The sequence below is a fragment of the Falco naumanni genome, chromosome 3, assembly GCF_017639655.2.
Source record: "Falco naumanni isolate bFalNau1 chromosome 3, bFalNau1.pat, whole genome shotgun sequence".
In the NCBI taxonomy this organism is placed as follows: domain Eukaryota; kingdom Metazoa; phylum Chordata; class Aves; order Falconiformes; family Falconidae; genus Falco; species Falco naumanni.
Genome location: NC_054056.1, coordinates 15,307,171 through 15,333,345, shown reverse-complemented (window position 1 = coordinate 15,333,345; position 26,175 = coordinate 15,307,171).

Here is a 26,175-nt window from a genome sequence, read left to right as displayed (position 1 = left end):
TTGTCAGTAACTACACTTCACCTGATCTCTCTGTATTCAGCATTTTGTTTTCTATTGGAATTTAAGACAATATTTCTACAAATTGTGCTATGTTAAAAAATTAATTCAATGCATATTTGGCTGCAGTAGATAAAGTAGGTTCTTTTAAGCAAAAAAAGCTCTACTATCTTATTATTAAAGCCACTGGAAAAAATATTAGCCTTTGGGATTTCTGTCTCTAAACTATTTACAAAATAATAGCTCCAATGAAGCGTCACAAGAAATGTACAACGCATTACACATACAGTCATAACAAACATTTGTGAAGAATCTATAGAAATAATGTAACAGAAAAATGCAGAAAGGAAGAGATGAAAGCCTAAAGAAAATGCTCCACTTCGTAAAGAAAAATCATAATTGCTTTTCAGTGGCTTGCTTATTTTTGCTACAAAATACCTCCCCTTTAAAAATCTATAAAACTATAGAAATGGTCCAATTCTACGGAAATTTCTTTCCTGGAAATGTAGTAAAGTGGAACTTTAAAAATGACTGCAAGATAAATTTTCTGCTAAGAGAAATGTTACCTATTTAGAATAAATAAATAAATGCAGTTAGACTAGCTCTCCAAAAACTATCAAATGATGCTGGATATTTCTCTCAGTCCTGGATGTCAAACCATAGAACAAGAATAAAGCATTTGTAAGTCTCCAAAAGGAGACCTTGCAATTGGAATTCACATCTTTGCCAAGTGCTTTTCGGCTGTTGTCACCGTCTCATTGTCATTCAACTCACTGTGGGTTCCCCAGGGTCCAGAACAGGAGTCCTGGCATTATTAACATAGCAGATTAATAGCAGTGGGAAAAGACATTTTCACAAACATGCTAAATATTAATATTAATCGATAACAATTTATATTTCCTAACATGAGCCAGACAAACATACCCCAGGCATGGAGGAGAGGAGGGAGGGCAGAGCAAGGAAAGGGACAGTGTCAACAGACTATACAGAATAAAAGGGAATCAGTGAATCAATGCAGGACAGAGGACTGAGCCGTGAGGTGGGTGTCAAAAGCAGAGCTCTATTTTCAGAGGCACAGAGGCACACATTTAATGCCACAATATAAGTTGGATTTTCCATCCCTGGCCAAAAAAAAAATCCAGTGAAGCTCACCAATTTTATATCATACAATAAACGGCAGAGCTCTGCAAAAACAGTGACAAATTGCTTCATACTATTTTTACCATCCTGAGTAACACTGCACTCCACAAACCTGATTTTCCTCAACACTCACAACTCTATATAGGTATTTTTTAAACTCAGATATGCACAAATTTACCAAATTTCTAGATTTCTATTTCAAGCTATTTTCTACCACCTACCCTTTCTATTTTAAAGCCAAAAACTTTGTAAAACTTGTTGCATTTTTTTTGAATGGATTAGCCTAGTCAAGTTTTTTAAAATTCAGTCTTTGAAAGTCATCATCTCACATACTTTTTAGTTAAGAACAGCAGAAGTCAAATGCACAGTTCTATTGCTAAAGAGGTTCCCAAAGGACCCACCCCCCAATGTCTGTGTTGCTTAAGCCAAATCAAACTCAAGACCTCTTAGCAGAACATAAATCCCACCCAGTCACTGAGCTGAGTCCCCCTAGAACTGTGTACGACCAGTGGAGGTTTGATTCACAACATTCACAGACACGTATCTGCAGCCACCTCAAACTTCACTTTGACCCAAGAATGTTTTTTCCAGACCTGAAAGTCAAGTGAAGATCTGTGCGAAAACTCCTCTTTGTACAGAAGAGGCTGCCCGAGCTCTGCCCCAAACAGGACACACAAAGGGTTGTCAAACGTTAAGCTGAAGCTTTTATCTTTGGAGATTTTTTATACAACCGCATTAACGGGCACGCTGAAAGAACACACACTGTCTCTGTGCGCAGATCACAGCAAACCTTATGATCGCCAGAACGGAGGATGGATGAGGACACGGCACTGCACCTCCACCGCTGCCGAGCCCCTCCGGGAGGGCTGCACCTCGCCGAGAGGCTCCGAGCTGGGTGCCCCACGCCGTGCGGTGGTCGGGAGCTGGGCTGGCACGTCACCCCCCAAAGCGCTGCCCTGCCTGGGCTTAGCAGCAGGTCTGCCTGCTTCTGCATCCAGAGCTGAGCATTCTGTCCGCGTTGGGGGGGCACAGGCTCGCTTTACCTGTTACAGAAAGCACCCTGGCTTTGGCTGCTGCTCCCCAGTTCCAACTCACGACCCCCAACTTTTCCTCAACAGAAAGCGTGGTTTGGCCGCAGTCCCACGCCACTGTCCCAAGAACAGACAGGGCGCTGCAGAGAGGGACCTCTGGTTAGACCGTGAAGGTTCCCTCCTAGAACCACGGAGCCAACTTTCTGAGATTTGACAGTGCCTGGGAGCAGAGGATGGTGTTCAAAAACTCAGCTGGAAATGGCTTTCCCACTCCCTGTGGATTCGCTTTTGAAGCACACGGAATGCTGGAGGGGTTCACAGCCGGCCCCTGCCCAGCTTTGAGCTTTAGTTCAGTGCTCCCACACATCCTTCACCTGCCTCTAGAGCCCACCAAGCCTAATGGTGGCCTGCAACAAAAGTCACAAATAATTGTGTTTTCTCTGTGTCCTGGGCATCTAGACAGCCTTGTCACCATATCGTCAGGCCTTTTTTCACAACTGTTAAAATTAGAAATCACCCACTGATTTTTCTTAACAGTAACTGCCCATAAATTGATGATGCAGCTTCATGGAGAGAAAAACATTGTAACAATCAAGCACTACCAACAGCAACTGAACCTCAAATTTGCATCTGACCTTCGTGGCCGAGGTGCAGCTCTAACTAAATCCATTCTGTCAACTTCCAGCTGAGACTCAACCTGTCAGATTTCAAACATGCAAACAAGGAAAACTCAGCAAAGACTGACTTAGAGGTCTACCGAAGATTTCCCACCGTTAGGCTGAGGAGTCAGGTTACTGATACTATGGGAACAAACCCGAACTCCTTTCCTGGACCAAGCACCTTTCCTCCAGCTACCATGTTCAATGGATTACAGAAATATTTAACTACTATGAAAAAAGGGAATTTTAATGGGGCAAGCAATGACAGTAAGAAACACAATTTTTTCTAATCTCATTCTCTGCAGAGAGCTCTATTTCTCCTCTAAATATTTCACATCCTCATTTCAACAAATGTTTGCACTGTGAGCACCAGTGCAGAGACTACTGTTTGGGGCATTTTTTCCTGCTCACTCAAGTGGTCTTTAAAGTCAGGCTTTCCTCTCGATAAGAAAAAAAAAAAAAGTCCTGACAAAGGACTAAGCATATGTTTAATCCTCGTGCTTTTTGCCACTGAAGCCTATTTACAAGTCATTTGGACTGAGAAAGTGCTCCTAGACTTTTTCTGCAAAATATAGGACAGGAATGACAGCAAGTTCAACAAATGACAGTGGGATGTAACAGTACATATAACCCTTCTCGAACGCTTTGTGAAGAGGTACTGCTCAGCAGGTAGGTTTCCTGAGCATTTGGCAGATGGGTTACAGGACTTTCCCAAGGAGCTGAGAGTGAGTGTCAGGCAACAGTGGATAACGTTTGTAGGAATCTCACGATCTCCAATGGAAAATCTCCCGATACCAGGTAACTCTGCAGTAGTTTTATACCCACTCCGTTCACAATCATGCTGCAGTATTCTTATGGCTTAGCTTGACAGATCCATTAACATTATTTTTAAGCTGGGAAGATGTGGAAGCATGAGGCAGATGGGGTGTTTGCAGGGCACGTAGCCACATCTGGGCAGAGCTACGCTAACCTGCTTCCCTCTGCTCTTTTCCAAAGCAATCTTGGGTGTTGCACCCACCACCTGGCCCTATTTAAAGCTACTACATTATTCTAAAAAGGATTATTTATAGTAAAAACACTCCCGGGACTACTGTATTTGTATTTCAGGGCTGCTGCATCCCCTATTTCCTCACTGCTTTAATATAGCCCGAGGCAGAGCGGGTGAAATGACTTGCGATGCCACTGTAATTTTTATCAAGGCTTGTTCCTGGTAAAAAGCCTCTTTGTTTCAAAGAAATGTGATTTGGCCTTTTTCCTCCTCTGCTCTATTCCTTGGTTAATATACCACTTCCACTTGCCCTGGGGCTAAGAAAGGTATTCCATGGAATTGGTCAAATCTCACTGTTTTTCTTCTAAATCACAACTGGCTTTTTTTCCTCGACCCTTGCTAAGCACTATCTAAGCTGACAGTCTGAACTTGAGATTTTATTTGTGCCTTAACTCTTCAACTCCTGGATTTTAGCAGTCACATGGCCACGTTAAAGAGATGCATGTCAGGACTGGTCAATCTGCTCTGGCAAAGGAGAGACTGCAGTGATTAAGAGCAAGGCAGGAAGGAGAAGCTCTGGCTAATGTTATTTACTATTTGAGGCAAATTCAGCCATCTCTGAAAGTGGTATATTCAGCCATGTAGTCATTTACCATAAAATTGAAAATAAATATCTTCTGCTCAGCTGACAACTTTCAATCTCATTCAAGGAGTTTAAAAAACACTTTGGAAGAATAACTGCAGAAGAATATATTAGAATACAATATAAATGGAAAAAAACATATAATGAAACACACGAGAATTTAGACGTGGCATTGTGGAAGCTCCAATTCCCCACTGAAAACAATTATCTCAGAGATATGTATTGCAACAGCTTGATTTAAGTTAAAAAATAGTATGGATGCTTTTTTAAAAAAATAAATAGAAAATTCTGTTCTCTTCAAATAAAAAGTCCAGGCTAACAAAAATATTCGAAAGAAAAAAAAAAAAAGAAAAAAATAGAAGAAAAAAAAAGTGTGGTACAGATAGCTAATGGGCTCAAACACATTGGATAAGCAGACTTTGGCTATCAGAGGCTCATGATCCTAAGTAAAAAGAACAGGGCTTCCTCAAGTAAAAGGCACGATTAAAGTTACAATTAAAACCATAAAAAACACAAGACAACAGAGAAAAGAAACCCAAGTCTCGACAGCTTTACCGTTCTTTCGCTAGACTGGCTCTTTTAAGGAGACCCACCATAACAGCATTTGCTGTAGGAAAGCTTAAACCTTTTCCCAAGTGACATTATACTTCCAGGCCCCTCTTCTGGAAATAAGACATAAACCAAATCCTGCCATGAGCCCCCATCAGGGACCTGCCTGGACCTCCAAGGAGCCCAACAGAAGCAACAAACTGTAGCAGTATGGAATACTGAGCTATAGCAGTACAAGATGACTAAAGCAATGAGCCTTGATACCAGGTGAGGCAGTCAACCTCCGTGAAACAGTTTGGGAATGGGATCCAAAGCCTAACTTACGCGGGTTACACATTCGTACGTAGATGAAATAGTGACACTTTGCTGGGCAGCTAGGGCTTCTCCCTCTGCATCAGCATCCGTGGCACAAGGAACTGATACAGAAGTGCTTGGAGAAACATCATTCTTTCAAAACTCCTCATGGCAATCCCATAAAAAATGATACACAACTTTGAAATTTTATTTCATTAGAAGAAAAGGATAAATTAAGATTATTTTTTTTTAACAACACACTCCAAAATATTTCAGTTCAACGCTGCCAAATCACTTCAAGATATTTCAGCATAACTTTAAGGAACAACCAATATTTTAGCCTTGTTAAAAAATTCCCTTTCTTGTTGGAAATTAAATGATACTGATAAACTCCCACACAGCAATTAAGATTTATTCAACAAATATTGACCAGCCCCATCAGAAACTTTTTACAACTGAACGCACACAGTTCTTGGTCTAATTTCCTAGAACCAGATATCTGCGTGTAAGCTCACAAATATGTTATTAAAAATATTAATGGACCTACAGTGTCCTAGACAAGACCAAAACAATGTGTATTTTATTTAATACAGAATTGGTTTATTTAAGTACCAGTGGACTTCTACCTAAGTTACTAAGTTTAAATTTGTAATTTTCAAAGTCTTTTCAAAAGGCAGGCTCTTCAGTCCTTATGTACCACAAAGAATTTTTCAACACAGTAATGCTTAACCCAGATTTGGGATTGGTTAATCAAGTTTTAATTTATTCTGCCTCTCACATTGACAAATAGGGTAGATTTTCCTATGAAATATATGGCAAACCCAGCATTCAAGCACACTAATAAAATATACTTTGAAAGCAGAAGCTGCTGCAAAATCTTGTTTGCTGCTCTTCTGCATTTATACAATCCCCATGGTCTCTAATACAATGTATAAATTATAAACTAGGTGTTGCAGGATTTTTTTAGAAATCTCTAAACTCATCGTGTTTGGAATCAAATTCCTCATTTAACAGCACTTGGAAGCACTGCACATAGTTGACAGCGTAAGGGAAAAACACTTCACCTCAAAGAAAAACCTTAAAGCTGGACCATGCTTCATTATGCAATATATTACTGCATCTTCACATAGGAAATGGGAGTAAACATCCCAACCAGACCTTTAACAGTGACAATCGATCAAGACTTCGCTTTGTGTTTGGTCTGAACGAGAGCATCTCCATCCTGAATTACAGGACAAGTCACAGTCCCTGATGCAGCAAGTTTTCAGTACTGTTCAGCAATTTAAACACATTTCTAAACTTTGCTACCCATAAAATTGTATTCACATAAAGTGGATTAAAATTGCAGAAATAGCATTCTGCTTTCTTGTGGTTCTTCTTTTGAGATCATTTTCCTAGATGCGGCAAACATGTTTACATCAAAATTAAATTCAGACAGGAAAGAGAGTTCATTAAGGGAAGCACAACCTAAAAGTATACAAAGCCTTTACTTCTCTCAAGACAGTACCCACACATTGTTGTGAAAAGCAATGTATCTTTAAGTTGTATAAATATTTCTTCTTGTGTTCACTGACACAGCCTCTGTCAGAGCATCTGTGCAGAAAACAGAAGAAATGCAGCAGCATGCAAGACAGCCTTTCCTACGGCGTGCACACACACACAAATACTACAGGACTGTTGCTGTGCCCCTGTCTGCAAAGTGAACCTGGCCACTTGATGTTCATTCCTGCACAGCACTGAGATCTTCTGGTTTTTATTTTCAAGCTTCCCAGTGTTTTCCTTTTCTAATGCCTCCATTTTTCTGCTCCCTTGATAGTCAAATATATGATAACTTGCGAGATCTCTGACAGGTCAAGTGGTATTTTTCTTCATATACGTGACTTTAGAATGGTGAAATTGCTTAAAGATTTCCCGTACGTACTGGATAAAACAAATAAGGCCTTATAGTAGGGTTATTTGACATTTGTTTTCTACTTAATACCAGGATTTTCAAATCGTCCTTCATTGGTCAGCTTGGCAAGAGTATAAAAACTGCAGGTAATGCAAGCAAAAGCTCCCTGATCACTTCCATCAGAGCGCATCTACAGAGTGTGGTTCCAAAAGCCAACACCACGAGGATGCCAAGCAGCGTTCCCACCATCTCTCTGGACTCTGAGGTACCACTGGGCTGCACCCTGCCTTAGTCATATGCTCTACAGAAGCAATTACCTCATCAGGAAGACCCAGCATTTCTCACCAGCACAGACAGAATCAAAAGTCCTCATGAAATCAAGCCAAACTCTTCTGTAATTACCTACGAGGCGCCGCTCACTAGTTAACAGGTAATCAAGTACCAGTTCCTGCTGCAGCATCAAAAAATTCTGCTGACTTCTTCATGGATACTGCCTTTGCCATATCATTTCTTCCTCTCTTACCCCATTCTCCAGCCTAACCTCAAAAACCACCAGGAACAAGAACCACCTCTCCCAGAGGACCCCTCCATGCCCAGGTTTGGTAGCAAGTGTCAACAGTTATTTGATTACTGGTGTTAATTGGAGGCTTGATTGGGCAAGGAACTGAAAGGAAGGCACTAGCCAGCAGCTCTCAGCAAGCACAGAGAGGTGGCTTTGCCAAAGTTCTGTGCCCCAGAGCGGCCAGGGCACTCTGGATACAACCTTGAAAAAATAAAGGGAAGGAGGGAGCCACGACATACTAATATTAACCATTCATCCCCACTATACCGGATCAAACCTCTTTTGTTTTCTCTCTCTTCCCCCTCCCAATGCAAACACAGACACAAACTTTCAAAAAGCCTCTATGCATCTGAACAAACCTCTCTGCAACACAAACAAAATCCCCAACGCTTGCCACATCCTATCACAACCGTAATAAAGATGTTTATAGTTTTAACCATCAAATAAAGTGCTTAATTCCACCGAGCTTGTCCCCTCCACTCAGTCACTCCACAGCTTCATTTAGCAGGCCAGTGGTAAAAAAAATTCATTAATTTTTATTAACAGGGAGAGCCATTTGTTCCCTGTGACAATATTTGACTTGTCGAAATGATTTTCACCTCTGCCATGAGGTGCGCGCTCCCCACATACATCACCCGATTACTCCAGGAGCGGCCAGAGTTGCAGTCATTAGCCAGTGAATTAACGACAATCCACAGCGCTATTAATCACGCTGACAAAAGCGTTAGCTTGCTGCTGACCCGAGCACGGCTCTGGGACACGAGCAGAGGAAAGGAGAGCACAGCCACAGGGCTAGGAAAGAAAGGATTTTTTTCCCTTTTTTTTTTTTTTAAGCTGCTGAGGCAGGGAAAAAAGGGATAGAGAAAGAAATCAGAGAGTAACGGTGGAGCAGGAGCAAGCTACACATGGAAACTGAGGAAGGCACAAAGGTGCTAAGAAAAGGCGGAAAGAAGGAGAAACATCAAGTCACCTACTGTATGTAACTCAAAAGTACTTTAAGCATCACATATTAATTTCTTTTTAATTGCCTAGGTGGTTCAGACAGCTTATTCCATTGACTTTCACTAGGTATACAGCAAGCCTCCAAACCAGCTGCGGTGACTTGCTGCGGTCTAATGTCAAGTTTCTGTCCCAAGCTGCCCTCCCCTCCCCACCTTCCACACCAGCATTTCCCTCTCTCGCAGTCTGCAGCTTTGTACATTAACAGAAACTAAAAGCAGTGGCGGTATATAAGGTAATGCTTTAGACGAGAAAATTTCCTATCTCAGATTCTGCCATCCCTTCTGTAACTTCTGAGAGAGAGAGAGAGAGAAGGCAGGAACTGTAACCTCTTAAAACAGCAACAGGGGCCAATTTTGGAAATTCTTGGAAATACAGCTGGTTTGATCAAAGCTTATTCCCAAAGGCCTCTCCTCTCTCTCTCCGGAGATTTCAAGTAACCATGTTTCATAAGGAATTGAATGAATCCTCCTATCCTACTTCCAAAATAACAGTCTCTGAAAACTGTTGGCTTCCAGATCACACACCACTTGTGCCTAGAAACACTTTGAAACTGTCAGCATAAACCACGGTGCTTTCTGGCATATAGCCCCATTTTTTTTTTTTTTTGCTTTAACATGGCTTCTAATTTCAAGTTTCTTAACATTGTGCAAAATATTCAGAAGAGAGACACACCAAACCCAACCACTACAATTCTTTGAAAATGTAATGTTTTTTAAATGGCACAGTCTTTGTGCTCTTTATGACAGTGCTGCACTAATCCAAAACAATACATGTATTTGACTGCAATTTTTAAATTGAAAAACAGCGTCAGCAGAAACAGCCAAGAAGGGAAATCTGAAGAAATGCAGTTCCCGTACGAATGCATGAGGAAGGAGACTTACGCATGCTCTGCGGTAGTGGAAGAACAGGGAAAAGAATGAATCTTTGCAATAGTTTTGAATGTTCCTGCTGTATTGTACAAGCAGTGGCAAAGAAACTGCATTCTTTCGGTCTTGCCCTGTACCATCAGTTCATAACTCCCACTAAAGCAGTTTCAACAGTGAGACCATTGAAAGTTATGAAGATAATAAAACCATGGTGAGAATTCCAAAAATCTCTTTCGAAAGTTTTTACTGCTTTTTTTCCATTCATGACCTAATAAGGGATTTAATGGAGAATTTTCAGAAGTGCCCAGTGGATTCTTCCCCCTCAATTACAAAAGCACATACAGCAAAACACTGTAACTAGGGCTGCCGTAACACAGACGGTGAGGACCGGTGCCATAAAGCAGTTCTTGGGGTGTTTGCAGTGTATCACCACCTCTAACAGACATTATGCCTCCACTGCAACCCACCATCTACTAATCAATTCTCTGCACTCTTGATTCCCTCAGTCACCATTTATCTTTCTCTTAAACCCTTTTTTAAAGGCAGTGGAACTGCTACTAAACAGGTTGATGTTTCACTCTTACCATATAAAATAATTTTAGAACCTGTTTCTTGTTACTCCCTTTCACCAGTTTAATTCTCCTTTTGCAGCGAGGAATGTCGTAAGGAAAGCTGGGTTCGGAAATCCATGATTTCCTGTCAGTTAATTCATTTCAGCAAAACAGAAGGCAAGGTGATATTCCTGTGTAATGCTGCAACACTGATACAGTAATAACCAGGGGCTATAAGGGATCCCATCTGCTGCCATTTTCACTGCACTACTGACAGCACCAAGTACCCACCTTGTGCAAATTTATACTCTTCCACCCTGAAGCCATTTTGCCCCATGTACAACTTCTACGAATTTAAACATCAAAGCAGGAACGTGAACTGGTCTAGGTGTAAACCACTAACCCTGGTTCTACAGCCGACTTCACCCATTTGGATTAGCAAAGGTTCCTATGGCCTTATACACAACACAATCAACTACCTTCCATTTTTTAAGGACTCAGTTTGGAGGCAAAAATAGCATTAATGCTAATAAACAGAATTCTACCTAAAATTTGTGCTGCATTGAACACCTGTCTGGAGTGATCTGTTCCAGGACTAGCTCACCAGCGCCAGCCAATCCACCCAGGTTTTAAAGATGACGGCAAAACCAGGGCTCTCTAGGGCAGCCTCCAGCACCCACCTCACTCAGGCAGGAGCCCTTCCTCCCTCCCTGTCCGATTCCTTGAGTTACGTAGAGAGCACAACTGCTAGAGGACATGACAGAAACAGATGGGGAATGAAACAGTCAGCCATACTACACCCTCTCCTACAGGTCCACACCATGAGTCTCTTCAACTTCCTCAGTAATATTACATTCAGCATCCCTATCTCCTCACTCACAGGCCAGAGATGACTGGTTTGAGTGATGAAACTGTTAATTGTCCCACTTCACAACTGGTGCTTGCCTCTCCATTCCACCACATTTTCATCCCATCGGCACCCAGGCTAGTTACACCCTCCATGATTGGTTATGAAGATTTTCATTGAGACTTGATAGCTAAATCCGGAAGGATTTACTATAAAACTTGATACCACTCTTTTAGTACCTTTTAGTAGATCTACACAACACAACATTTCTTCCTCCTGTATTTCTCGTGCTAGAAATACTTTTGTTGGGCCACATACCTCAGCAAAATGATTCATGTTCCAGGCTGCCTGGTAACACCACCGAAATGCAAGGTCTTCTCTTCTCTACAGCTTGGACTTTGCCAGGCCACAGCGTACAACAGTCAACTGCAATCGAACAGGAAATTTTTCTGCCTTTGAAGCTATTATTAAGAAAAATATTTAAGGTAAAAATATTTTTACATTTTGCTTTTGACTGGCTAGCAATAGTCCCACATTGTTTGAAATATTAACTGCTACCAAAGGGAACTTAAAGCTTTCTCCTTAAGAGGAAAAATCCTTATGCTCTCAACCAGGTGTCTAAATGACTGTTATTTTTCACTGTTTATCTTTCAGGAAAACATGTAGATGCACTGAAAATACACCAATCAAAATTAGCATCTTATTTTTATTCAGAACTAAATACAGCTACTGTCTTCCAATATTGCCTGTTAACATCATCCACCCAGAACAACAAAACAAAACAAAACAAACTCTTCCCAGATGCTCAAGAAAGCTCTATACCCTGTAAAGATCGCGTTTTAAAAATTAATTAAATAAATAAATTGATTTCACTTTTTGTATCTTCTGTATTTTCTGGTGTTTAAACTTAGGGTGCGCAGCACCAAACTTCATCGGACTCCATCTCTGCACCTAGTTTGCTGCTAAGCCTTTCCTTTTGCTTTCCTTTTTCATGGCAATTCCCATTCTATCCCTCTTTCAATAGGTCATTTTACATCTCACCTGAAAATCTGTCTTATCACCTGCCTTTGCATTCATGTCTTTCTTCCTACGTTACATATTGTTTATTTCTGCAGTCGATTTAGAATACTGCATGCATGGAAGTTACTACAGAAAGTTTTCTTTTTGAAACAATTTTTTTAAAAATTAATTTCTTAAATCAGTGGTAGGTTCTTTGTCTCTTTTTGATTTTTTAAGAGATTTTTTCTTTGAGAAACCAGATGTCTGGCTTTGAAAGAGAGAAAGACCATCTTTCACTTGCCTGAGGCAAGGTGTAGATTCAGAGTTCCTAGCTTTACTGCTCTTGTTATATCCAGCACAAAGACAGAAAGCAAAGGCACTTTAAAAAAACAAACAAAACCAAACAAAAACCAAACCAAATCAGAACACACGCACACAAAAAAAGAAAACACCAAAAACCCCTTACGTCTTCTGGCTGACCAAATACTAGGTGTGATGCATGACTACCAGCCAGTACAGCTCTAAGACAGTGAACAATGAAATGACCATCTCCGTCTTTATTTTTGTCAGCTCTTAGCCATTCCTGAGAGCTCTTCCAACTGAACTCAGCTCACTATTTTAACCACAGCACCTCCATGTTTCTTAGATCTGTGCCCTGGACCCTACTGATCTACAAAAGTGAGGAGCAAGAATTAGGATGTTCACGTACAGTAAATGATAACAGCTGCAAAAGCCTGCTGCTGCCACCCAACAAGATAAGAAACCTTTTGCAACCAATTTGTGGATATGATTCTTGCTATCCTGGATCATGATTCTTTTAGTTCATTCTCAAAGCAAAAACTAATTTAAAGGAGCTCAATGCATATGAAATAACCGCAGTTTTTTTTTCAAGGTTCTCAACTAACTGAAAATAATAATAATAATAATAATTTAGATCAACTTAATTCACAATGGAATCTGTTTTTCTAAATCTGGGACATCTTAGCCCCTGCATGCTCTCTCTTTTCCTTTTTTAAATTTAGGTCATTTCAGGTCAGAGCTCAAATTTTTTAGCTTTTCTGAAATAAAACACTATTAAAAAAATATTCAAGTCTCTGTTTGGACATTCTTGCGACTTTCCACTTTTCTGACTAAGCTGCTTTCCAAATTCTGCCTCCAACACCTTTTTCTTCTTTTATAAATCAATTACCTGTTTAAAAAAACCCAACACTACTTAAATCTAGACAGACACCCTCTACAAAGAGGGCAATTTACCACTCATGTCATCTTTTCTGGATTCTAAGATTCATCAAGGCATTTACGTAAATATGTGTAAACTGAGCACATTAATCTGAATTCGATCATCTCCACAGTTGTCCACGCCAGCATCCATGTCAAGTTTGCCCTCCTTTTGTAAACACAGATTCAGAGATCTAGAGATCACAAAAACGAAAATCTGGTGCTTAATGTTTTTTCCGTACCACTTTCTGGCTGCTTTATATCTTCTTCTGAAATGCATGGTGAATGAAAACATTAAATGTTTCACAGACTTTTTAACTTAGGGTCTTCATCCCCACATATTTTTCATATTACTCATATTCCCCTGCTTGAGTTAAACTCAAACAGGCCTGGAACAACTTCATTAACATAAAACCACATGATAATAGCAAACAGAACCTTTTAATGGTTTATTTTCTTATTATCTTGTGATATATTTCATCTTCTCCCCCTTTTCAGAGTGCTACTACATTCTGTTTTCACTCTGCTTGCTGGTTCGAACGGAGCCCCAGCTTGGCAGCAGGGAGCAGTCACACATACAACAGCAGATTCCATTAAGTCCAGAACTTAGCTCACAGGCTACAAAACACACTCTTACTCCCTTAGTATATATATTAGGTCCAAACTTTTCACACCCCAGAACATCTTCCACCACTCTACACCAGTTGCAGCATTGCTGCCATGTAAGCATCCATAAAGTCAATAAAAACACAGACTTGGCTTTGCTGAGAGATCAGAGCAGCAACAATACTGCTCGTTATCTACTGATAAGGGAACCCCCTCCGACCAGCTGAGCCTGTTCTTTCAGTTCCTTCGCCCTCAGTCACTTCCCTTTGCAGTCTGGATGCTAGGAACACTGTTGAACCCAATTTGCGTTTGATCAAGCTATCCCGTTTGGTACCAGGGCAATCATAAAGGCTCCAGTAAAAGGTATAAAATATCCCATGTTTACTTTTAACTTAATGTATAAGCACACTATGCTATACCCCAACATTACCCAAATAACCCCTGTCTAACATCAAACAACAAAGAAAAAAAAGTCCTCACCCTCTAAATTTTGTAATAATTCACAGGCTTAGATGGTCAGGGAATATGACAAGGGAAGCTCTTGTGCAATAACTTTTTTTTTTTTTTTTGTCCCAAGAACACAATTTCAAAATTCTGGAGTTGCAACATTTTTTATGAAGGTTAAAGGATTCTGAACTTCATGAGAAACTGCATCTGCTTCAGGACAGCTCTTCCAACTTATTTCAGTCATTCTTACTTTTAATAATGAATAAAAAATTCTTTACAAGATTTCTGCTTTAAAATGCTTGCTTTCATTTTCTTGACTTTTTAAACATGTCATAAAAAGCTTCCACAACAGCTTAAATGCTAAAGAATCGCTACAACTTCCTTACTGTTTTGTACATGATAACTTAAACCCTAATTAATCAAAAAATGCAAGCTAAGTGTATTATGTCTGACTATAAAGCACATTAACTTAGTATGCATTGACGATATTTAATCTGTAGGTTGAGAGGCTCAGTAGCAGCCTTAGTCTCGTCTTTAAAAAGGAATGGCAATTTCTAGGATTCACATTCTATCATAGCTCAAAGTAGGTTCTCTGAATAAATGGGAGATGGAAATCAGTGAGATATATTAGCACCAGTATATATTTTTCATTTCCCTCTGTCTCTGCTTCCAAAAGAATATTGGTGATGAATTTGCAAATGGTTCTGGATTATGACAGTGTTTTTTACCCTTCATTATTTATCCCCCCCACTGAACACCTCTATTAGAGATTACAGTGACAAATGCATGAATAAAAGGCAAAGACAATATTTTAGCACTGCGGTGTAAATCTCCTTTTACGCATTATTAATTTAAAGAAATCCATTATACCATACAGCTCTGAGGGGAAGACAAGGTTACATAAGAACTGTTATAGGCAGCTGGGGGTCAGCTGGAGACAGAGCCCCGCTGCCATCACCCTGCCATGCTCAGTTCTCCCAGGCGTCTTTCTGGGAAATCTCCTTTTCTTTAATATTCTCCTCTTCTTCATTTCTTTCTGCACTTTTATTTAACACAGGCACGAGGTGGCTGACAGCCTAGACCAGTTCTGCCTGTCTCAGACTGGACACAGCACGGGCAGAAAAACCACCGGTGTGCCTCAGACGGGTTATTCCCCAAGTCCCACAGAGGGGCATGGAAGAAACCACGTATCAAGGGCGAGAGAAGAATAAACGCTCCTTTGCCAACTCAGCACGTTCGGCTGTTCGCTGCAGTTGTGAAGAGAAGCGTGTGTGGTAAAGGGAGAGGAAGGAGGGAGAAATTAGCACTTACTGAAGAAGGTTTTTTCTGCTGTGGACCCTTAATTCACCGTGACCTGGCCTGGGGCCCAAACTTGTATCGCCTGGGTCAAGCTGTTAGGTAGCAAAACTGGCGATCCTACCCTATCTGGGCTCCCTTTGTGTAAAGCCTTCCATACTGGCTTTCTCCAAAAGCCTTTGAAACAAGTGATTAAAAATTATTCCTTCTCCTCTCTTTTCTTTTCCTGAAGACAGAGCTTAAACCTTGGGCAATATCCTGTAGCACAGAGCTAAGTGAGGCTTTGCACAGTGTCTCCCTCTCTGCCGCTCCAGCAGAGTAAGAAGGGGAGGAAATGCTGCTCCTATCAAGAGGAAGGAAATAGGAAAACAGATGGAAAGTACTCAGAATTGGAACAAGTGCGTTTTAAACAATACAACAGGTCCCTTTCACTCCAAAATAACAGAACATTTCTGTGGAAATCTATATACAATCATGCCATCGACAACAAAGATAACAGGGAAATAATTCTGTGAACCTGAACTGAGAGTACTTTTTGTGAGAGCTGCTAATCACCAGACACAATCTTCATATAGCTCCCATCATGCAAACCCAAGCCTTTGATTTCACTTGATTTATTTTTTTTTTTAAAAAATCTTGCAACAAAAGACTTAGGACTAAAATACCCAGAGTTTATACCTACCAGTGATTTAAAAAATACCCACCCATTTGCAAGAATTTATCACCCATTCTGCAGCGCAGCAACTGACTGAATTATTTGCAGTTCATCTACTCAACAAATGTGGTCTCGGGCTTTTTCACTGACAATCTTCTAAGAGATTATATGTTGCTCTGATTAAACTCAATCCTACAAACACTCACGGATGAAATACAGAATCACAAAGATTTTGCTGGGATTCTCTCTCTATAGGCTTAAAGGAAAGCAAAAGCCCTTTGCAACAGAGAGTAAGGATGCACAACTGGAATGTCCAAAAATGAGAGCTTTCTGTTCTATTTTCTGCACCACGATGGCTTTAGGCACTTGAGACTCTGTTTGAAAATGGAAGGTTTAAACATACAACCATTTAAGCATAACAACAATATAGATTAAGCACCTACTCTTGCTCCCATTGACAAAAAAGTTAATCTCCCAGTTTTAAAAGGATTAGCAACAAACTCATAAACTGAAAGGTTCTTGCACTTTAGGCCTCTGTCCTTCAAAAGAGGAACATGTTATCGCAGTATTTGTACAACATGTTGTCACCTGACTCTCATTTCTACTTCTCTACCTAGTATTTCTTACAATGTGCCAGGGTGCTCCGCGAGGTTCTGTATCATAAATTCAGGCTTTCTAATGCCAATAATAAAAGGAGCTAAAGAAGGACCAAAACAGGTGGCAAAAAGCAGACCCCAGAACAGCAGAAATTTCGTTCTGAAAGGCCAGATAAGGTTTGCATGGTAATTTGTGAAATTCCTTGATTTTATGCACAGGACATACTGATTATACCTCATCAGAGTACACAACAGTTCTGCTTCTGCTCCTGATGACACAGCTCAGAGTCAAAAGAATCCAAATAAACACAGAGGGGGAGGAAAAAGATCAAATACTAAGCTTCTCAAAAGCCTGGTGAGGGCTAAATTCTAACTTGATCTACTTGTTCCCTCAGTGGTGTTGGTAACTTCTCCCAATCATTAACTCCTAAAATAAAATTTGGGGAAATAGTTACTTTGGCATTTTTTAGCTCCTACATTATGCAGTACAATAGATTCCATCCCTTCATAGCTGAAAGGACATTGGGAAATAAAACACTTACCAGACGTACCGTTTTAAGCTTTCAAGACTGATTTCAAAACTGTCCCAGCATTCACTACCCCCACTGGAAACGTCAAAAAGGAAATGTCCTGCATTCAGAAAAAACGCAGGTACTTACAGCTTTCTGAAAAATTGTGTTTCTTTAGGATGTTTAATATTGGAAACCTAAGCTCACTAGTTCTCTTTCAAAATGTAGACTATGGTTCATTGATTTCTTTCCTTCTGAACTGAGGATCTCAGTCAAGGGGGTTGAAAATAAGAGACTTAATAGTAATTTTAAACCCCTAATTTGTTTGCCCTGCCCCATGCTCCCTACACCTTCACAATAAATCCTTTGAAAAACTGGAAATGCTTTCCTGAAAGACTGATGGGAAAAGTTAAAAAATATCATGCAAGGAACATCAAGTTATCTATGTTATTTTAGGCAAAACTTATTTCCTGCTTTTCTCCCTTCAGACTTACTTACAGTCTGCTGTAGAGCTCAGGCTTCAGACTGTTCTGTCAATCAACGGTTAGAGAGGTCACTCATACTGGGGTTTTACTAGTGTACAAACCTCCTTCTGTAGAAGTACCTTCACCTGTACAAAGCCCTGCTGTGGGCACAGGAACCACAGCGAGCAGCTCCAGCACAAGCTCCAGCCTACAGTGGTGCAGCAGGTCTGTGTGGGAAGAGTTTTACCCAGTTCAGCAACACACACAAACCCAGCTGCAAATTCCACCGCCGCTGACAAGGACACAGCGCTGCAAAGAGGGTCGGACCACGTTTGCGCTCCAGGAAATGCAGGAGGAAGAAGGGCCATGGGAATAACTTGTGTGACTTTCTTATTTCTGGGTCTGGGGATACCTTGTACAAAGACTCTTCCTCTACAGAGACTTTGGCTTTTAAAACATCAACATTTTACAAAATACAACACCTGAAAGCCCCTAGTGTCACTCTCCGCATCACAAATGTCTGAAAACTGCCAAGGGAACTGTCGCAATGTACTAACATTTATGTAAAAATTACAGAAATACTTCCATAACCCCTCACTGAAGTTGATGAAAAGGGTCATTATTGCACCTCAGTGATCCTGTCCTAATAAAAAAGAAATTAGTCTGTTTAATAACAGTGCATAATGAAGACTGTAGAATAAAGCAGTGGATAATTTGTCAGTGATTAGAAGGTCAATGGGTCAACTTATGAACAACTGAGTTGCTTTACCTGAGGGTAGCCACTTATGTAACTGGAGAAAGCCCCTCCTTTGTCTCCGTTATCTCACCACGGGTACATTATCAAAATAAAGCTGTAACTTATCAGTCACGAGGGAGACACAGCCAGGTAACTGCAGGGTCTATCAACAGAACCTGGAATTCTCACGGTTTGTTTGAAAAGCTTTTAAAAAACCAGACATATTTTTCCAAAGGCACATACCTTCCCCCCTTTTTTTGAAAAGGCAAGTTGTACTTTCATCACAAACTTATTATGGGATTACATCACTTCTGCAGAAATATTTTTTTATTGTAGTCATCTCAAATGGGAAAGTCTGCAGAAATAACAAAGTTTTTGCTCGATTTGGTTTGTAATCCCTGCACCATTTACTTCTGATCCCATCCTGGATAATTCAAGTTCTATTAAACACAATGCCATGCTGGTCTCATTGCTGAACAATCCACTGCAAAAAAATTCTTCTTGAGAAACCTATAAAGCTGAATTATTACCTGCCAACCTTCAAATTCTAAATTCTGTATTTTTATACAAACAGGTCCTGATACTGCTTACAGCTGAAGGAGAAAAGGAACCCATGGTCCTCACACTGTGCTAGTTTTTGTTGACATCGTCAATTGTAACCAAGGAGGAAAATTCAGAGCCACAAACTGCAGGCTTATGAGATTTTTCAGGTCTCCTGCACATATTTACATATACATTTTAGGGGCCAAGTTTTGTCCTTAAATGCCTGCACCTAGCCCCAGTTGAAACTATAGCTTCTGTGTGCAGTACTGTCATTTATACAGGCTACAACTAAGATTAAGGTGATCTTGTGCTAGATGCCATAGAAGCAAAATCCACACAAGATATGTGCCTGAAACACTTTATACCTCAACAAACAGAAAACCACAGAATTTTTATTCCAAAGGCACAGTTGAGAAACTAAACCTTAGAGATATGATTTCGCCAAGGTGATAAGAGTGAGGGCTAGGAAACTATCTCTGCTTTTACTAAATCCTATGTTAAAGCCTTTGCTGCAAAACCATCATTCCTTTTCACTGCTGGCACTCACACAGGGCTACATAAATAGTTGAACCCTACTGCCAGGGCCGTCTGTGGTAGGCACTTTGGGTCATCTCTAACATGAGCAGAAACCAGTCCTGGTCCCGATTCACGCAGCACTTTGCAACAGGTGAGGAACAATCCTGCAAAGTGTTGAGTGCATTCCTAGAAACATCCCATCCAGTCGGTGAGTTCCAGAGACATTCCCCTTCTCCAAGCACTGAGCAATAAAATTCCTTAAAGATTACAGGTATCACCTTGACAAAGGTTTTCACTGACAATGCGTTTCAGTATGTGGCATAGTGTGACTTGATATTCCTGTGTTCCTTTGGAAAATTTAATTCACAAGTAGACAACAAAGAACACCTCTGATCTTTGAAAAAGCTGAACGTTCACTCCAAACCTATATGTATGCAAATAATTTTTATTATTGTAATGTACCATAATACTGTTTAATAATAAAAAAATTAATGTAAACTATTCCATTTATTTCTAACAAAGGTTAAAGACGGCTAAAAATATTAGCAGCAATTTTCAGTGCACATATGCGCACACACACAGAATCAGGCAAAGCATCTTTGTTTCTTAAGATCAGGTTCCATTCAGAATGAAGGGATAGAAAAGCAAGCTGAATTTGAATTGATAATAACATTGTGACTTGAGCTCCAAGGAATTCCCCTCACCCTCACAACCACTTTTTTTTTTTTTTTTTTGCTTAATATAATTAAATTGGATGAGGCAAGATACCTGATCAGTTAACTTTTCCATTCCTCCATTTCCAATGAAATAAAATCTAGCAACAAGTTTTTGCAAAAGATTGCGTTCCACGCCAGTGGGTCAGTGGCCAATTTAACCTTAATAAATAATAGTCTAGTCTTTCAAAGTTTCAATGATTTTTTTTTCTGTAGGTGAAAAAAGAACCAGAGTGCTAGAAGACAGTTTGGATTTCCTCTGCCTTTTTACACTGCCAAGTCACTAGCACACTTTCCTCTAGCTGGCTAACGCATCTCCCTGGTGAAAATGTGCAAACTGCAGCCTCAGACAATCCCACTGTAGCAAAGTCACTGGCACTCACTACAGGCGTATTTGCTGTGAAATTATGTGACTTCTCAATAGCACAACATTCAGGTAACATGCAGATTCAGCGCAACTTCCTTGGCTTTGCTGTTCGCGTTCTGCTACTTAAATGGCTGTGGTTGCGGCGGAGTTAAAATATTTCAGGTCTGAGTTAAGGAACAGTAAAAGTTCTAGTACAGAGACACTTTTTTCCTCCTTTCCGACAGTGATTGGCTTCCCCTGCACCTCTTTTGTTTTGAGAATTTTGGAGTATGCAGACTTGTGTAATGCAGAGATTGCTTCCAATTTAATTTAGTTGTTTTGTCTTTTATCATAATGGAAACGAGCACAGGATCCTTCTCAGGCTTTCTGCCATATGAAAGGATGCAGAATTTACTCTTGTGGTTCCTCAGAAGGATGGGGGAGGGTGAGCAGTGGGAGAAGGATTAAATAAGATGCTAACTGAGGGTAATACAGCAACTCCTGCATAGCTAGCAAGACCCAAAACTCTACTCTTGGACTCTATGAATTAACATTTGCCTAAGTATTACACATAATCTGCCAGATGTCGGCCCCTGATAAGCTACAAGAGCCCTTGCTACACTTCGTGGAGAAGAGTGTGCCAACCAGTGACCCAATGAGTAGGTCCTCTGCTTTTGGATCTGAAATCCACTGTGGATTCAAGTGGGTAGAGATTATAAACTTAGTCCCTAACTCTGCTAACAGATTGTTTTTTCTCTGAACGTGTTTGACGTTTTTAAGTATCTGCTAAATGGTTGGAGTAATCACACTCAGTTCACTGGTTTCTCAAATCGTTCACTTTTGCTGCTAGGGTTTCCTCCTGCAAGGCAGTGGCACAAGGGCTATCAAACACGGGGCTCCGGGAGCTGACCTTCTGAAATTACCTGCACAAACCAGGGGGCTGGTCACCGCAGACACCAATGCCAAACAGTGCCCCAGCTGGGCAACCTACCTTTTTAAACAAGTGGATAACAAATACTGACTGTTGTCTTTGTGCAGTATAAATATTTAAACTAATAATCATGCAGGAGAAATATGCGAAGCTTTCAGGATTTACAAACATTTTTCCAAATTCCTGGCATTCAGCCAAGCACTTAACAGAATATTATGCTACGAAGCACAAATGTAACTACAGGTGCAAAAAAGTCAATCATTTCATTTTTTTCATTGCAAGTATGTTCCAATACTAACACTCCTAACAAGTTTTCGGACAGCACAGTTCCCAGGACAGATGGAGGTCACAAAACTGTGTAAAATGGTACATTAGACCATAGGGCACCTGATTTAGCTGGCCAAGGTACTTCTACCTGTGAGAAGAGACTTGGACTTCATCAAATTCATGGAAGAAAACTAGCCATCCTCCTGTTTAGCCAGATGAAAAGTTCCATGAAATATCACACTGAAGGGATGAAAGGATGAAGGGAACACTGAGAAGCAGAAGATGTACGACTACTTCTGACTAGCCAGCCTGCTTCTACTCTCACACACATTAAGCAAACGCATGATTTCTGGCACCAGCTGCACGGAATTATGAACCCAACAGGCAGGTTTTATCCTACTGGACAAAATCTGTGTCAGGATCAAATCACCCAACTCCATTCTTCATATGTGAATAAAAACCCCTTAGTCAGTATTACTGGAGTGATTTCCACTGCAGTGCTTTGTCCTGCCTTTATTTCCCTACATTTTACAGTAAACTAACTGGTACTTCTCTTGGAAAACATGAATAGGTACAGGTACTTTAAGACACACAACATCCTTCCCAGCTCATGGAAGGAATGCAACTGAATTGTTAATAGCACCCATTAGTAGCAACAATGTTCAGAGAAGACCAGACAGACACTTCATCACCTTGGCACTCTGGAATGTTCCTACAATGAGAGAGGATACTGGGGATGCTACATTCAATCGGCAATCACAGGAACATTCACTCCTTCACTGTGCATACTGGGTGTAAAAGAAATTAGCATTCTCTGTATTACAAAACTTTCCAGGTGGAAACCTGTTTCAGGTATGAGGTCAGAAGCAGAAGAGGAAGTTCTGCCCTCTTAGTCAATCCTTGGAGACACATCCTAATCAGAAAAGCACACACACACCCCAACATCTAAGAAAAAGCCAAAGATGTCTTAAGAACTGAGATATATTTGCAAAACTACAGACACACATACTACTTGTTCCACAGAAAGCAACATACTCTTGATTGGCAATTTTAAAAAAGGCCATGTTTCAAGAGAGAATATGCAAATTTTTTTAAAGATAATAACAAAGTACATCTTAATTTTAAAACCACTTTACATTGTCACCGAAACCTCACTTACTGACCACCTTGACAACAGACTTTTGAGAAATATCAAGTAAACGTGATGCAAATATATTTTTAGCCATGAATGACTATTTAAAGAAAGCTCAAAATATTAATTCAATATAAAAGAGTACTTTCATTGTTACAACCTAGCCTTTACACAGAAGAATAAGAAAATAAAGCCTTAAGCATATAGTGTGCAATAGTTTTTTGCACACTTAGCAACTGGCTTTAGCTTTATTAATAGCTTCCAGGAAATCTGAAGCACAGGTTCTGCTGAGCCCTAAATATTAGCAGCACACAGAAGCTGAAATTTGCTACTGTGATCCTTTATGCACAAGAATATGAAAGATGAACTCTTACTATACAGCATATTTTGTCAGGACCAATGGATGGGATTGGGTTTTTTGGAGCCTGAAACTTCTGACTACACCTTTGAGAAGAACTGTTAGGTATCACATCAGCATTGCCCTTGTGAAGGTGAAACAATGCAACATCGCCATTTTAATCAAGAAATACATGAATGAACCTTGAAAAGCAGAAAAGGAGATCATATGGTGTATATACAGAGTTTCTGTTAACACCAGCAAAGGGACAATCAGCTATGGACCTACACTTCAGTCTCTAAGCCGTCTAGAAGCCTAGGAGATGCAGAAATTGGAGGGACAGATTTTGATATGTATTCAGGAACGGAATCAACTTCAGGGATCACAGCTTCAAAAAAGCTCCATTATTGTCACACTGTCAGGAACTGGAGAGGCAACACATCATGAGATGGCAACAGTACAGGGCTTTAAATAGAATCATCTTAACATTTGCATAAACCCAGTACAGACATTGCTCTCCACGCACCAGTCTGCATGCCTGCATAAAGGAAGCACCTAAGTGATTCGACCTTTATGGCTTAAATCGCGTATCAGTGCATTACAAATTTTATTTTAATAATATGCCAAACACCTAAGTATTTGAGAATATATAACGCCAGATTAGCACATTCAGAAACTTCTCAGAAGCCATTTCCCAATACCTTGTATAAGCCATGTGATCTGATAATCCCTGTTAAACAGAGAGAGCTGATTACATGAAATCATACCATACAATTATGTCGAATTGTTACAGGCTACAAACATGGCGTGGGATATTCATTTGTCAATGTATCAGATAAATTCAAATACCTCCTCCGCGATCCTTTGGCTAACTTGTTAGTCAAAGAGTTCAGTGATTTGCTGGAAACACATGCAGGCACCAAGTTTCTGATTACACTGTTAAAATCTTCTCTAAACGTGATTCAGCAAGACACAACATGCACCTCTGGAAGGGCAAGAGTGCTTCTGCTACAGGGTTAAAGGGGTGGAGAGGCGAGAGGAAGAAACCCACATACAACACAACACAAACAAACCAAACCCTTCTTAGGTATTTGTCCACCTGCTTGGGCTGCACAGGACTGTAGCAAAGCAAACAAAATCTCCATGCTATCAGCAGATAGCACAGTTCATGGTTAACTTCAAGTAGCACAGAACACACCTCTTCAGAAACAGCAGCAGCTCAAACAACTTCAGAAAAAAAACCCCACACACCCACAACCTTAGGAAGGGTGGATGGCCCTGGCTTTCAAAAATCAAACTCCAATGTAAACGAGATCATCGCTGCTGTCCTTACAAGTCAACAGCAGGGAAACCCTGGAAAATCCTCTGATCCCCACAAAACAGAATTTTTCAGGTGGCTCATTTCCACCACATTAAGCCTCAAAAGATGTCTTTCGGGCCTGTAGATCTTCACTCCAACCAGACTACAAATCTCTGAGGTGGTTATTATCTCTGATAAATGTTTGCAGTGTGTGTAGCATAACATTTATGGGTGGGCCTTTCAAAGAGGACAGAACCACAAGTAACAGCAGGCACAATAGCAACTGCACTATATCAGAGAAGTAGATTTTGTTACTCCTACTGTTGTTACGTCTTTCACACTTGAACATGAACTGTCACAAAAATGCTATCTGAATTAAGGTGAAATCCCTATTTTGTAAGGTAACTTTCCCTCACAGGTGCTCTCCCTCCATCTCCTCCAAAATACCTGTTCCCATTAGACAGAGGACACAAATTAGCTGAACCATTGGTCTGATCTGTAACATCAATTCCTTCCCAAGCATCAACACCAATGTGCCAGGCGGATAAACTGAGGACATCGTTACCACTCTTACAGGGAGCCAGAACACAAGCACCTCTAAAACACTATATCACTTGAATAAGTGTCTAGAAGGGGAAGCTGATGTCCAACGCCAGACAACCAGTAAAATCACAACCCAGTAAAAACAAAACAAAACAAAACAAAAAAATATCCATGAGTGAAGACCTCAGCATCCTTTGCCAACCATATTAAGTTTACTAAACACATTTCTAGGAACAAGATCCCTAAATCTGTGAATTGAACATTGCAAATGAGAAAGCCCTGAGTAAAATGATAGAGCAATAAGGAAGCCAAAAGAAGTAAACTTCAAGAAACAGTCTTCCTGCAGTTTAGCTGCCAGTTTGTACAGGCTGAAGGTAATGGGCTGTTCATTTGAAATTATTCCTCTGCTTCAGATAGGTATCTCCAGAAGTGCATTTGGCAGCAGTGAAAATCCTGGTAAAGACAGTATTTACAAACACAACATTCATTAGAGCACATTAGTAACAGTGATATACAGGTATCAATAATTTCTCTGTTGGATATCAATATTGTGGGTTTGACCCTTTGCTGTGGAACATCCACACTGACAAATCTTTCGGCCCACACACAAACCTTTTTTTCAAGCCATATTTAGTTCTAAATGGAAGACTATAAAATATCTTTATTAAAGTTTGGTCTTAGATTAGCACAGTGGCTCTCAATCTAGTGCACACATTTCCCGCCTAATGATAAAGTAAGGGAAAGCAATGTGATGGCTCTTTCTACCTTCCTGATTTATAACTGTCTATGACTATAGGTCAAATGAATGAAAAGCACCTGGGGAGCATGCTGCAGGAACAAGTCCTTAGTGTGATAGCAACCCTAGAGTGCAGAGAAGATAGCTAGTCCGGCTCAGTCAGACAAATTAGATAATTAAATGGAAACAGGCTAGATAAATTGCACTTTCTTAATTGGGTTATCAAGAAACAATAGTGACTATGAATGACCTCACTGTCTGTGTA